This window comes from Bubalus kerabau, chromosome 4 (genome assembly GCF_029407905.1).
Source record: "Bubalus kerabau isolate K-KA32 ecotype Philippines breed swamp buffalo chromosome 4, PCC_UOA_SB_1v2, whole genome shotgun sequence".
NCBI classification, from domain to species: Eukaryota; Metazoa; Chordata; class Mammalia; order Artiodactyla; family Bovidae; genus Bubalus; species Bubalus kerabau.
This window is the reverse complement of record NC_073627.1, coordinates 120,654,958-120,670,341: the sequence shown is the minus strand read 5'-3', so window position 1 is coordinate 120,670,341 and position 15,384 is coordinate 120,654,958. Positions and strand designations below refer to the sequence as shown.

Below are 15,384 nucleotides of genomic sequence, written 5' to 3'. Positions count from 1 at the left end.
CTTTTTCTTATTTTGCTGCACCTCCGGGTTTGCAGAACCTTAATTCAGTGAAAGCACAGAGTCCTAACCACTGGACCGCCAGGGAATTCCCTATGTGGATTTTCTTTTCCATATTCTTTTTCTTGTTATCATGAGGATAATAACACTTCATATTAGTGCAATATTCAAGTGTGAAAATTTTTATTCCTTTAGTTTTCTCTAGTCAAACTGAGCTAAATTCATGTAAGCTTCCATTTCTTCTAATAGCTGAAAACATTATCTGGCCATTTCATAGTAAACTCAGCTCCTTATGGATTCAGTTTCTTTTTGGGTAGGTTACCAGTTTTGTTCCAGGATTCTCTTCTCTCTTCATTTCCTTCCTTCCTAGGATGGCTCTGACATCCACAGCACTGCTTCTGTATCTGACATAGGGCAATCGATGCTTAACTCTAACCAGTTGTCAACACTTGGTCTTGGAGCTACATGATCATCTTGTATGAAGAGAGAAACTAGAAATCCAGAATTTTATGTAAAAGTATTCCCATTTGTAAATATTGGCAAATTTTTTGCACCTCCAAATCCACTCTTCACCCTTCTTGACTCTGTTTTGTGCAGAGAAGCTGGCCTTTAATGTCAGTATCAATGGGTTGCTTTGTCTTCTAGCTTCCTGTTTCTCTTTAATATTTATTGGAATATAGTTGATTTACAATGTTGCATGGGTTTCTCGGGGGCTTTCCTGGTGGCTCAGCTGGTAAAGAATCCTCCTGCAATGTGGGAGACCTGAGTTCCATCCCTGGGTTGGGAAGATCCCCTGGAGAAGGGTATGACAACCCACTCCAGTATTCTTGCCTGGAAAATTCCATGGACTATCATGGGGTCGCAGAAAATCGGATGCAACTGAGCAACTTTCACTTTCATGTTGACAGTGAAGTGAATCAGTTATACATATACATATATCCACTCTTTTTTTTTTTAGATTCTTTTTTCATACAGTCCCAGCTTCCTGTTGAGCTCAGCCAGTGGGAGTCACCGACTAGTGGGTCACTGAGGGAGGAGAGTGATTTCTCCTTCTCCAGCTCCATAAAGTATTGGGTTGCTTCAGGCTGGCCCTGGTTACAATCCTCTGCCAAAGGCTCCTGTCCACAAGCCCTCCAGGGATGGGGACACGATGGCTCCTTGCACGTACAAGCCCCAGAGTGTCTTACTATGCTCTGTTGCTTCCCTAACTCTGTCCATATTCCAATAAAATGTTCTGTTTCCTACCAAAACGTGGGTTGACTCAGAAACTAGTTCCACCTTTACTTTTTTTAAATATATGAGCCAAATAAACATAAAGTCTATGGGCCACGTAAAACCATGTGTATGGATTTGCCAGATGGGTTGTAAATATTTTATTTATAGCACCTGCTATGATATATTCTTGCCTGAAAAAATTAATCTGAATCTCATCAAGTGTTTATATTTATATTCTAATTTAGGGGGAAAAAGGGAGGTAGTGGAGCAAGTTAAGTGAGAAGATGCAAAATATGGGACATTGTTCTACAGGACAAATGACCCAGTGTCTCCAATAAATCAAAGACATGGAAAACAGGTAGCTGGGCAAGGGTGGGGGGGGGGCCAGTATAGAATAAGAGAAACTTAAGAGACAAAATAACCAAAATCAATATGTGAGTCTTGTTTAGACCCTGATCCAAACCAAATACCTTTGAGACAATCAAAATATTATAAAATAAAAATTTTAAATTATAATATGAATGTGGTATTATATAGCATGAAAGGCTTGTTAAATTTTCAGCTTACTTATCAATTAGAGATGTTTCATGAAATACCAGTTAGAGATACACAGTGAAAAGTATTAAAGTCTGACATCTGGAATGACCTTTAAAATACTCCAGTCAGAGTAATAAATGAATAAGGTAGGGGAGGATAAATGAAAGAAGACTGGCAAATTGTGGCAATAGTCGAAGCAGGGTAATAGTACATAGAAATTCATCATTTTTTTCTCTCTACTGCTGTGTCTAAAAATTTCCAAAGTAAAATGCTTTTGAAAATGGGAAACAAAGATTTCCTTATTTGAACTCAAGGAAAATTCTACTATGGAACAAGGCTGTGACCCACACTCTGTGCTAGATCTTCCTCTTCCTAAGAAAGGCCCGTAAGTACTCTGCGCCCTAGGTGAGCCTCTTCCGTGCATGACAGTTGATCCTTGCAGTGTCCATCCAGAATGTGCTGGCTCCATTCTGGTGTCCCTGCTCCTGTTCTTTTTGTCTCCTACTTGCTTTTACATCTTTCCCAGTTCATTGGATTGACCCTTCTCTCTGGCCTGATTTAGGGCTTCTCCCTGGACACTGGATCTCCCTACACCCTGACCATGTCCATGGATTTTCAAATCCTATTTGGGATAAAAGTTGGAAAATACCAAGTCTAATCTAAAGGAGTATCAAGTTAGCTGGTGGCCACTAGTCTTTTCTTTCTGGAACAATGAATTTCCATTGGAAAACTACCACAGAAGCTTTGTGACAAATTCATTTTCTTGTATAAGTATGTGAAAATCAACATCATTGGCTTTGTTTCATAGATGGGAAAATAGAAATACAGTGAAAAAGTAACTTGATAAGAGACAACAAATAATTCTTTGGAAATGTTGATACTATAAGTCAAATTGCTCTAACTGGCAGGTATTATTTATAATATTTTAATTATATTATAATATAATAATTTAATTATATTATAATATAATAATTTAATATATTATAATAATATAATATAACATTATAATTATTTATAATTCTATTTTTAAAATCACTAAAAAGCGAAAGGCCAGTTTTATTCCTTAAGGGCAGCTGCTGATAAGTAAAATTTAAAGCTGCACAATTTTATACACTCACACACACATACACATGCACTTCTAATCCAATTAACCTTTTTAAGGCTATGTTTTTTGAAAGAAACCATTAGATTTTTTATTATCTATACATATGTTATGTGTTACTGAAGAAATATTATTTCTGCAAAGGTAAGCTTAATAATTCTCTTAAATGCTAAATGATTTAAAAGTAGATTTTTTACTTATGGCAGGACTAGGGGATACAACATATTAATTGATTTTTTTTATTTTATTTTATTTTTAAACTTTACATAACTGTATTAGTTTTGCCAAAGAACTGGAATATAAAAAGAACTAAGTAATTTTCTGAAAATTCTGAAATCTCTATTCATATGTGCTATTCTATAAGTTATCTTAGTTTTAGTTGATTAAAATAGTAAAAATTTTGATGCAAAATACATACATCCATATGCGTCATAATTAGAGTTATAAGAAAAAATAATGCTTCCAGATTCTAGTTTGATGATATCCCCATGAGGTCAAGTTCATTCTTGTCTCCAGTTGTGGGCTTTTGGCACACTGCTATATTAAATGATAACTGTGCAAAAGACATTTGACTTGGGTCAGAATTCAAGCTCTGGTTTTGCCGATTAGCGGATATGGATAGCAGACGCTTTGACATTTTTGTCTCAGTTTCTATATCTGTAAAGTACAGATGTAATATAATACTCCTGACATTGGATTAAAACATGAAAGGTATATTGGCACATTGGATGCCCTCTCTCATGTAGCTCTTAGCCATTATTTTGTACTTAGGAATGAGGCCCTTATCTTCTTTGATTCTGTTTTCTCCTTGTAACAATAAAGACAATGTCTCCTTTACAGGTTAAGGGTGAAATGAACTAACACATGTGAACGTGCACTGTCCACTATATTGGTTCTAAAATGTAGGGCATCATTTTGATGCGTGCCAAGATTCATGCTCTGACATATCATTGACAGTAGTTTCTACTTTGGGGAAAGAGATATATAGAAATTGAGAATATGGATTTTCAAGCAGGCACTTAAAACAGTTTTTGCTAATCAACTGTGAAAACAAACCAGCTCCATTGTCTTTTAAATGATATGCATTTTTAAACCAAGGCCCTGTTGGAAGATACAGACACACACACACAAACACACACACTCATGGAGATAGAGGGTGAATTTTGGGTGGGAGGGGGAGAGTGAAGGTGGAAAGGAAGCCTTGGCACTGCGTCAGAGAGTGTACAGAGGAAATAAGTGGAGCCCATTCATAACATGAACATGTACTTCTTGTATGTGAAACAGGACTCTTTCCATTGCAAGTGTCAAGATCAAACGGGCTTCAGCAAAGGGGTTTTTATTGGTTCATGTGACTGAAAACTCTAGGAGTAGATAGTCTTTAAGCATGACCAAATCCTAAGAGGATAGTTTCCTCAAGGAAAATGAGTCTCCTTTCACCAGAAGATCAATGAATCTACAGTGGGGAGCCAAAAACAATACACATCCACAACAGGAAATATTCTAGGAATGAATTAGAATGAGAAAGGCAGAATTCACATTCTGTTGATATATTTGATGGACACTGATAATCCAAATCTTGGAGACTTATCAAGGTTCAGATGAGGACATGGATCCTGTGATCATATTATCTGACCAATTTTGTTTTACTAAGACACAAATATTCTCAAGAAGATAAATACAAATTCCCTAGCATGAGACTTGGCACATCGTATGTTAACTTTCTCACCCTTTTCTATACTCACTAGAAATAGATTTGCTCTGAATCAATAAGAATACTTTTGGCTACGAGCTTTAGGAAACTGGCATGGCTAAAGATAATTGTGCTGCAGGTCTCAGGAGCTTTCGTCTCCTGAACTCAAGAAGCCAGTTAAGTTCTGAGACGGAAATCTCAACCCCAATTCTAAATCCTCAAGAAGGAATCCGACAGGTCCACTGGGTCTGGGAGCTACCACCAATCCATCCAATCAGCAGTGGCCAGGGGCCAGAGCTACCTACTGTAAAAATGGTGCAGATGCCCACCCCAAAAGCCAGTGAATGAAAAAGCAGAGATTAAGAGAAGTGGAAATCATTGTGAGAGAAGGACACACCCAAGAGTACCTATCAGAGAATATTCTTTTAGGGTAATGAGTGAATTCCCTGGCAGTCCCTCAGGGTCTCTGTGCTTTCACTGCAAAGGGCCCAGATTTGACCCCTGATTGGGGAACTAAGATTCCATAAGCTGAATAATGCAACCTAATTAATTAATTAATTAAAAATGAAAATAATGAAAGCTTCCTCTAAACAAGGGCCTACCCCTTTAATATTTCAGAAGCATCAGTGGGACTAAAAACTGTAACTGGCAAGGATACCATCAATATTTCTCCTCCATTTAGCTAAGGAGATCTTTATACTGTGAATTGGCCTGGGAGAGTTAGCAATCTGTCAAACACAGGAAGTCTGCCAATTCACTGGCCAAAGGTAGCTGAATGCTAATGAGCCCAAGAAGTGAGCACTGGAAGAAAAAATGAGTAACCTTCAATCCAGTTCAGTTCAGTTCAGTAGCTCAGTTGTGTCTGACTCTTTGTGACCCCATGGATTGCAGCAAGCCAGGCCTCCCTGTCCATCACCAACTCCTGGAGTTTACCCAAACTCATGTCCATTGAGTTGGTGATGCCATCCAACCGTCTCATCCTCTGTCGTCCCCTTCTCCTCCTGCCCTCAATCTTTCCCAGCATCAGGGTCTTTTCAAATGAGTCAGGTCTTTGCATCAGGTGGCCAAAGTATTGGAGTTTCAGCTTCAACACCAGTCCTTCCAATGAAAACCCAGGACTGATCTCCTTTAGGATGCACTGGTTGGACCTCCTACAGTCCAAGGAACTCTCAAGAGTCTCCTCCAACACCACAGTTCAAAAGCATCAATTCTTCAGCGTTCAGCTTTCTTCACAGTCCAACTCTCACATTCATACATGACTACTGGAAAAACCATAGCCTTAACTAGATGGACCTTTGTTGGCAAAGCAATGTCTCTGCCTTTGAATATGCTATCTAGGTTGGTCATAACTTTCCTTCCAAGGAGTAAGCATCTTTTAATTTCATGGTATGATGTACTCTGCATATTTATCCCCACCCATAGTTGTCATTAAAAAAAAAAAAACAACCTGCTATCCAGGAGACCTATAAATCCCCCATCCTGCTATATACAGATACCCTTCTACTGCAGAGACCATTCTTACAAAATAAAAATATGCAACAAGTTACTTTTTTACTTTGTAGAGGACAAAATTTTAAAAACAAATAGAAAACAAAGCTAAACACCTCCCTCTTTTCTAAGTCCTAGCTTTTTAAAAACAAACTTCTTGTTTTAGAAGTTGTTTTAGAATAGTTTTAGATTTTAAAAAGTTACAAAACAAAAGAGACTTCCCATATACTCTGTACCCAGTCTCACCTATTGTTAACATCTTCCATAATGTATCTGTCACAACTAATGAAGAAATATTGATTAATACCTTAGTATTATTTACTAAAGTCCATATTTTATGCAGATTTTCTTAGACTTCGCCTAACATTCTTTTTCTGCCTCAGAATCCTATCGAGGACACATTACATACGTGTCATGTTTCCTTTGGATCCTTGGGGACTGTGGCAGTTGTTCAGACTTTCCTTGGTTTTGATGACCTTGACAGTCTTGAGGCGTACTGGTCAGGTACTCTTTAGAACTGGTGGGTTTGTTGATGATTCTTTGTCTCTGGTCTGGCTGATGTTTTTCTCACAGTTAGAATGAGGTTAGGGTTTGTGGGAAGAAGACGGTAGAGATAAAGTACCATTCTCCTTACGTCATAATCAGGGTACAGACTATCACTATGATTTATCATTGATGATATGAAACTTATGTATACGGCTGGTGTAGTATTAGCTATGTTTTTCTACTATGAAGTTACTTTTTTTCTCTCTCTCTATGCACTATACTTTGTGGAAAGAAATTACTATGCACAGCCCATAGTAAAGAGTGGGGAGTTATGCTGTTCCTTCCTGCGGGAGCAGTATTTACATAAATCATTTGGAATTCTTCTGTACAAAAGATTTGGTTATTCTCCCTTATTTATTTATTTAAGCATTTATTTGTATGAGTATGGACTCTGGGTATTTGTTTTATACTTTGAACTACAATTCAATATTGCCTTATTTACTCTTTTGCTCAAATTATTCCAACTTTGGCCATGGCAGCTCTTTTGGTTGGCTCCTGTGTTTCTTTGACACATCTGTTTGTGGTCATTGTTGTTGTTTTGGGCACTTCCTTACTTTCTGGCACTGTAAGATGCTCCAGGCATCTTGTACATTCCCTGCCCCAGCGGTTGAACTTGTCATTTCTCCAGGGAGGTGTGGTTCTTTTTATTGCAAAATGGTATTAGATACCAAGATCTGGGCACTGAGTGTGTTTGTTGCAATAGAGTTGTTGTTTTTATCTCCAGAGGTCCCACACGGTCAGTTGAGTCAGTTGTCGGGCAGACATTTCGGTAGAGCTTCTCCCTGTGTGCAATCCTGCTTCCTTTCCTCCTATCCACAGGTGTTGATCCCAAGAGGATTCAATAATAAAGTGTCCTGAACACTAAATTCCACCGGGTGCCTTGCTGTCTTTCCCCCCACTCACTGGTAGTATATGAAGTACATTAGTTAGCTATCACTGCATTAATGCTGAAGAACAAACAATCTCAGTGGCATATGACAACAAACATTTCTTGCTCATTGGTCTGCAGGTCAGTCAGCCTCTGGTGGGATTGTTAATCCTAGCAGGATTCACCGAGGCTTGGCTCTAGGCCACAGCTCAGTTTCAGGTCTAATCTGCTGGTCTTCTGTTCTAGAACCCAGCCTAAAGGAGCAACAGATTCTTAGTACGTGTTCTTTCTATGGATGCATGGCAGAGGTACACAAGGGTTGGTGTGAATTGTAAGACCTCGGCTTAGCTGAAACGGTCACTAACTGCTTTTATTGCAGTGGCCAAAACAGGTCACATGGCCAAATTCAACACCCTGGGGATTGGGAGGATACTCCATGACATGCAAAGCAAAAGAAGGGAGAAAGGGAGGAGCAAATGACTATGAGGAATTAATGCTTCAACTAGAAGCAGTGTGAGTGGTGGGCAAGTTTTCCTAGAACCAAGGGCCCTTCTGAGAAAAGGGAGACTAGGAGTTAGGCTTTTCTTGGAGTTTCAGAATTACTAACACATTATTGGGATGAACTGAGATGATCCTATGAGCAAGGAAGGGCATAAATCCCTCTGATATAAAAGATCGTCACAAGGATAGAAATGGAGGAGATTCGTAGAAGCTAATTCTAGGCACATGTTGGGCTACTACAAAAACGCTTTCTGAATGTCTTGGGAGAGAAATTGTTCTATATGTATAAAGGGTCTTGAAAAGAGCTTTAACCTTAGGAACTCTGGTCCATCCCCTGCATCTTTCACTTATGGAGGACCAAGAAAGGCTAGTGTGGTAGATCGAGCCTTGCACTGAGCCCTCTGCCCTTCCCTCATTGATGTTATGGGGCAATGAAAGGACCCAGCCCTGGGAAAGTGGCTGATTCTCCCCCTGTACTTCTTGAGGCACTAATAAGCAAGACTAGACTATTTGACATAGTAAGCACCACACTCCTGTGGGCTTTGGCCTTAGCATGAGGGACTCATGGAGAATAGACACATTTGCAATAAACAGAAGAGGTTTGCTTCTCAGAGGAATGTAAATGTAAATCATCTAAATTACTTTGCATACCAAGTATAAAGAAGGAAGTTATGTTGATCAGGTAGAAACAAATAAGACATTGTCCCTGCCCTCTAGAATTTTACAGTGTTTTGGGGAATACATGTAAAATGAGAGTGCAAGATTTAGACATTCAGTATCTTTTAGCTTTGCTATTCCATTATGATAAGCTATGATGCACCTTCCCTTTGCATAACACTGGCTCAGTCAAATGTGCAATACACAAAGCCAAAATGAACAAGCTGTTTCATGCCAATGTCAGCATTCCCTGTAGGGTAGAGATTTGAGTATCTACTGATCTATAACATCAGCCACCTGATTGCAACATCAAATAGTGAGTTGGATGACTTGCCAACCCATATGAGAAAATACCTGATATTTCAAAATGCATAGCTCCGGGCAAGGCTGTTTCCAGAGGACTAATATCTAATGGGGATAATTGCTCTTGTGACAGAATGCAAGTCTGACTACTCTGTTTTACTCTATGAGCTAAAGCAGTATCTTAACATCAGGCCAAAAACATACATAAAAATAAAGTTGACTTGAGTGTTACTCCTTGGTTTTTGGAGTTGTCACAGCTCAGACAGCAGTGCCCTGTGCAGTTCCTGAGTCTTAACTGGACCACACAGTGAGTTCACTACAGTCCCATCCACAACAGGAGTGGAACCCAGAGCTGCAGTGTTTGGTTTAAGGAAAAGACTGGCTTCTGACTTTGGTTACCTGATTTCACTCCAGGCTCTCTGAGGGGACTGGGGTCTTAGGCTCAATTCTATGCGATGTACCTGGGAACATCCCAAAGTGCCCACCTCTGTCCACCTTCCTCACCTCAAAACTTAACTTCAGCTTTCATATTTCCCGCTGATGAATACTACTCTATTGCAACTCAGAAACATCATGAACCCATGGATCTTTGAGTAATAGTGCCAGGAGGCCCCTTTAGTTTTATTCTACTCACCTAAACAGAAACATATCCCTTGGCATGAGCAGGTCTGAATTAGCCACATCATTCTCCACGTTGCTATTCATACTGTTTGCCTCTGTGATTGATAGAAAAGTCCTTCTCAGCCCCAGGCCCAGTACTGAAGCCCCAAAATTCTTCCAAACTGACCCATCCATATTGTGAAAATTAGATCTGTGTGTGTCTTCACAGAGAATAATAAACATTTGTGCTCAATGAATACCCTTGGCATCTCATTTTTCCTTTTTCCTTATACTGTCTTATCATCAAAAGTGACAGAATTCTAAAGTGTTCTGTATGTTTTGCCCTTGGTTTCTATTGAAACATTTATTAGACTCTTGAGAAATTAGATCCCCAAACTTCATGTGGATTATCTATTCAAGATAGTGAAATTATTTAATCAAAATGTAAAAATGATGGGACTTGGAACTCATACTGAATCAGTGATCAAATCATTGTTACATAATATGAAAATTATCTGCTTGCAAATTTCTGGAGGTTGCTGTCAGATGCCATAAATTACCATACAGCATTAAGTAACCAAGAGGTAATCACGGAAATGAAAATTTTTAAAGCAGAATTGAGACAGGAAACAGTGACCTTTATTTTGGTTAATAACTGTATTTTTTCAAGATAGATAATATTTTAATGTAACTTTTTGGGTTTATTTTTATTAGATAATATTAATTTATAATTATTAATTAAAGCCCATAGTTTACATTAAGATTCATTTTTGTGTTACACATTCCATGGGTTTTGACAAATGTATAATGATATTTATCCACCATTACAGTATCGTATAGAATAACTTCAATGCCCTAAACATTTCTGCGCTTCCTCCCCTGAAAACTTGGCCATCACTGATCTTTTTACTGTCTTCAGAGTTTTGTCTTTCCCAGAATGTCAGAGTTGGAATCATACTGTATGTAGCCTTTTCAGATTGCCTTCTTTCACTTAAAAATATGAATTGAAAATTCCTCCATGTCTTTTCACAACTTGATAGTTCATTTCTTCCCATTCTCTAGATGTATCACTGTTTATTTGCTTATTCAGCCACTGAAGGACACCTTGGTAGCTTCCAAATTTTGGCAGTTCTGAAGAAAGCTGCTATAAACATCCATGTGCAAGTTTTTGTATGGATGAACGTTTTCAACTCTTTTGGCAAAAACCAAGGGGCACAGCTGCTGGATTGTCTGGCAAGCATACGTTTAATTTTGTAAGAAACTGCCAAACTATCTTGCAAAGTGACAATACCATTTTGCATTTCCACCAACAGTTCCTGGTGCTCCTCACCCTCATCAGCATTTGGTGGCATCAATGTTTTGGAGTTTAGCCATCCTAATAGGTTGGTAGTTGTATCTCACTGTCATTTTAAATTTGCTTTTCTCTGATGACATATGATGTTGAGCATCTTTTCATATGCTTGCTGCTGCTGCTGCTGCTAAGTCTCTTCAGTCGTGTCCGACTCTGTGCGACCCCACAGATGGCAGCCCACCAGGCTTCTCCGTCCCTGGGGTTCTCCAGGCAAGAACACTGGAGTGGGTTGCCATTTCCTTCTCCAATGCATGAAAGTGAAAAGTGAAAGTGAAGTTGCTCAGTTGTGTCTGACTCTTCATGACCCCATGGGCTGCAGCCTACCAGGCTCCTCCATCCATGGGGTTTTCCAGGCAAGAGTACTGGAGTGGTTTCATAGGCTTACTTGCCATCTATACGTTTTCTTCAGTGAGATGTCTATTCAGATCTCTTGCCCATTGTAAATTGACTTGGCCATTTTCTTTTTGTTAAGCTTTAAGAGTTCTTTATATATTTTGGATACCAGTCTTTCATCAGATATATGTTTTGTAAATATTTTCTCCCAATATGTGGCTTATCTTTTCATTCTCATAATAGTTTCTTTCTTAGAGAAGTTTCTAAGTTTAATGAGGTCCAACTTTTTCTTCCCTGCATCATATTGGTGTTGTACCTAAAAAGTCATCACCAAATGCAAGGACACCCAGATTTTTTAGTAAATAAATGTATCCTTTTAATTTGGTAAAATATACATAACATACAATACAGTGGCATTAAATGCATTAATAATGTTGCATTCTAAGAAATGTATTTAAATATACATACATAATTTTAATTGCAAAAGTAAAATAGGTTCTTTTTGAAACTTTAAAAATATAGGAGAGCAGAAAGTATAAAGTAAAAGTCACCCACAATTTCCCTTCCCAAAGATATAGCTATTGATATTTTGATGTACAACCTTTCAAACACATCCCTATTCAGTTCAGTTCAGTTCAGTTGCTCAGTCGTGTCCGACTCTTTGCGACCCCATGAACCGCAGCACGCCAGGCCTCCCTGTCCATCACCAACTCCCAGAGTTCAGTCAAAGTCACATCCATCGAGTCGGTGATGCCATCCAACCATCTCATCCTCTGTCATCCCCTTCTCCCCCTGCCCTCAATCTTTCCCAGCATCAGGGTCTTTTCCAGTGAGTCAGCTCTTCACATCAGGTGGCCAAAGTATTGGAGTTTCAGCTTCAACATCAGTCCTTCCAATGAAGACCCAGGACTGATCTCCTTTAGGATGGACTGGTTGGATCTACATCCATATTATATCATATTATATTGTATCATATTAAATATATATAACTTTAACAAACATAATTAGGATCATTCTGTTCACATTGTTTGAAAATCTGCTTTTCAATTTAACAATGCATTTCATTTGATATTATGTTTTTAACAATCATTAGGTATTTTTTTTATGTAGCATGCTTGTTCATGGTTACTTCATATTCTATCACATGATATAGCATAATGAATTTAGCCAATTCTCTAACATTTGATTTCTAGAAATGTCATTTTACTAGGTCAAAAATAATGCCTGGTCTTTTAGGCTTTTATTTACTTATTTATTTTACCGTCACTAAATTGCTCTCCAGAAGAGTGTTGCCAATTTATAAGAGCATGTGCATTTCTTCACATTACCACCAATGCTTGACAATTAATTTAAAAAGAAAGCTAAATCTCTACCAAACAAAATGCATCGATACAGCTCGCACTATGGGAAAATGAGAGGAAGGGTTATGTTCAGCGATCAGAAAATCAAAATGAACATAGTCATCTTCTAAAAGCACCAAAAATGGAAGAAATTTTAAAACTCATCTGAGAATGGAAGAAACAAGGATCATCTCCTTTAAATAATAATGTATTTTGAGGAAAGCCTTATTGTATTTGTCTGTTAAACGTATTCAAGTTTGAATTTCTTGGCAGGACTTAACCTGAATTTCAAAACCTCCAATGCTTTAAGCTGTATATTTTTCTTCAAAGCACTGAGCCATTTAGGTCCTGAGGAATGTGAAATGTTAGTTTTTTGCCTTCTAAACTTGTTTAGGGTCCTAACTACAACTACATTCTAAATGATTTGGGCATAATGCCACAAAGATACATAGGATAAAACTTAATTGTCCTTGATTTTGCAATTACTGTCACTATGAAATGGCTGTATCATCATTTTCAACCCCTGCATGAGGCTTCTTAAATAATAAGAGGGGTTATTTTTCTAATAAGAATAATATTTTCCCATGAAAATTGGATAAATCACCAAAGTAAATTATGAATTATAAAACTTCCTACTTTTGGTCAGAGTAATTGAATTGACCACCAACAGGTAGAAGACTGTCTCTGAGGGCACTTTTTTTTTTTTTCTATTTCAAAGACTTCCAAAGATTTGCAAGAAATTAATCATGAAAGTTTTCCTGGGAATATATTTTTTAATTTTAAAGTTTCTATAAATGTCAAATATTTTACTCATATACATTCTCTTTTGAAAGGAGAAAATTTATAATGATTCTTATAGTTGAACATTTTTTGTTCTTATAAAGGGAATAAAGCATTGTAAGGGATCTAATTTCTAGGGATCTCTATGGTCACACACTTAAAATGTACAAGCACTTATTCCCTGGTGTCCAGCTGTTTAAATGAACCCATGCAGACAGAAATTGAGTCACATGTTTATTCCAGTCATGTGCTTCATCGAGATCCATGCAAGAATTAAGCATGGTGTTGACCATGGGAGCTAGTTTTGACAACCCTAACCTTTTGCAAATCAATTAGGACGCTTGACTTGTAGACTGCATACTGTTAATTAGCAAAAAATCTATCCTGTGTTGGAGAAGGTTTGTAATTCACACTTTCTGTTGCAAATAGTCGGACACGATTGAGGGAGTAATGCTTTTCTCTTTGCCATGACGTGGCACTTGAGTGGGGTTATCGTGGGGGGGTCTCAAAAAAGTCAGACATGACTTAGCAACTGGAACAATGAAACAATCATAAAATAAGTGATTTCCACATTTACTCAATTGTTTCCCTTCCCCACCTTAGACTGGATAAACTTCGTCTAAATTAAAAATCTCTTCCTTTAGAAAAGCTTATTATGAAGAGAAAAACCACAAGCTTCTTTCTTGTTAATTTGAGTGTGAAATTAGCATTCCTCTGACTCTTCAGAAGATCCTCCAAAATTTGAACTGTTTGAAATGGACACCAAGCAAATGCTTACTTTCTCCTGTCATCTTGCTGCTATAATTGCTTAAGGTCAGGAGCCGCACCCTGCACATTCCCAAGGGCACAGCAGGTGTTCTAGAAATACTTAGGGATTGTAAGGAGCCTAGGAAGCACCCCCACTCCAAACTGTAATTACCAAAATGAGAGGCCCTGGTTGGCGTGTAATGTACCTTAAACAAATGTCTCCAAATATGCCTGAGATAAATGCATCTCATGATGCCATTCAGCTGTTTGACATTTGCTTCTACATACCTGGATGCACACAAATGCTTTTTTCTTCCCATGGGAGCTAAATCATGACAACCCTGCTGAAAGGGTTATCAATAATAGGCCAGCAAATATGGGTATCCCCTACTTTTCAGAAGTTCACTTTAAGCCACCTCACTTTTATGAAGGACCGAAAAGAAATCAGAAGATTTTTGTCAAGAGGTGAAAAGCGACAACGTCGTTCAACATTTGTTTTATAGTGAGTTGTTACGGAGTCAGCATGCAACCAGAGCAGCGAGAGCGACCGGGAAAACCTCCCTCCCTGGGAACTACACTCAGAATCTCAGCATCAGCCTCCATAGCTTTGAACTGTGTGAGCATCTGTGCTTCATCTTGATTCATTTTGTGCATCTGTTAGCAATATGCGTCTCAAGGTAATTGCTTCTTTGTTCACACCCTTTTGGCTTATGAAAGTTTTTATAGGACTGCTCTACTTTCAGACAGCGGGGAAAACTGTACCTAAAAGTACAAATTTGAGGAACAGATTATGTGGCAACCTGGATAGCCTGGACAGACTAGAATTCATCCTTTCAAGTCATGAACTCAAGAAAGCAGCTGTTGGGTGGGGTTTCTCTAACTTCACCATCCTCCCGATCCAGTGTCCACCATGTGTCTGCTGCTCCTTCTCAAAGTCATCTGGGACAGGATCCCCAGTCTGCTGATGAAGAGACCTTAGGATTCAGGTAAGTGGTAGTTTAATGCCTTGAATCTTCCCTCCCTTCATAGTCTCTCTTCTTTAGAACTTAGGTTTGGTCATCTGGCAGCCACTGCCAATGCTCATCAAGATTTGAAGTTCACCCTTCCTTCCAGGCTCTTCCCTGGATGTTAGTCATGGCCATGTGACTTGCTCTGACTTGCTCTGGCCAAGGAAATACGAATGAAACCATTTAATTACTGAAGTTGAACTTCCAGTCCTTTCACCCCAGTGTGGCAACTGTAGATAATACAGATTATTATGGGATTCTGGAGTAAGGACGATGTATATTGGAGCCCTCCTGCTGACATGCAGTGGACATGAGGAACAAG

The 15,384-nt window shown here is 38.5% G+C and overlaps 1 long non-coding RNA gene across 2 annotated transcripts in view; it reads left to right on the top strand.

Moving 5' to 3' along the window:
• LOC129650174 (uncharacterized) overlaps nt 1–15,034 on the top strand; it is a 129,761-nt gene extending 114,727 nt beyond the window's left edge. For both annotated transcript variants that reach the window (XR_008713648.1, XR_008713650.1), the window contains 2 exons: nt 14,559–14,732; nt 14,958–15,034. This is a non-coding gene — a long non-coding RNA (uncharacterized LOC129650174). The remainder of the gene's footprint in view (nt 1–14,558; nt 14,733–14,957) is intronic.
• Nucleotides 15,035–15,384: the final 350 nt, after the last annotated feature.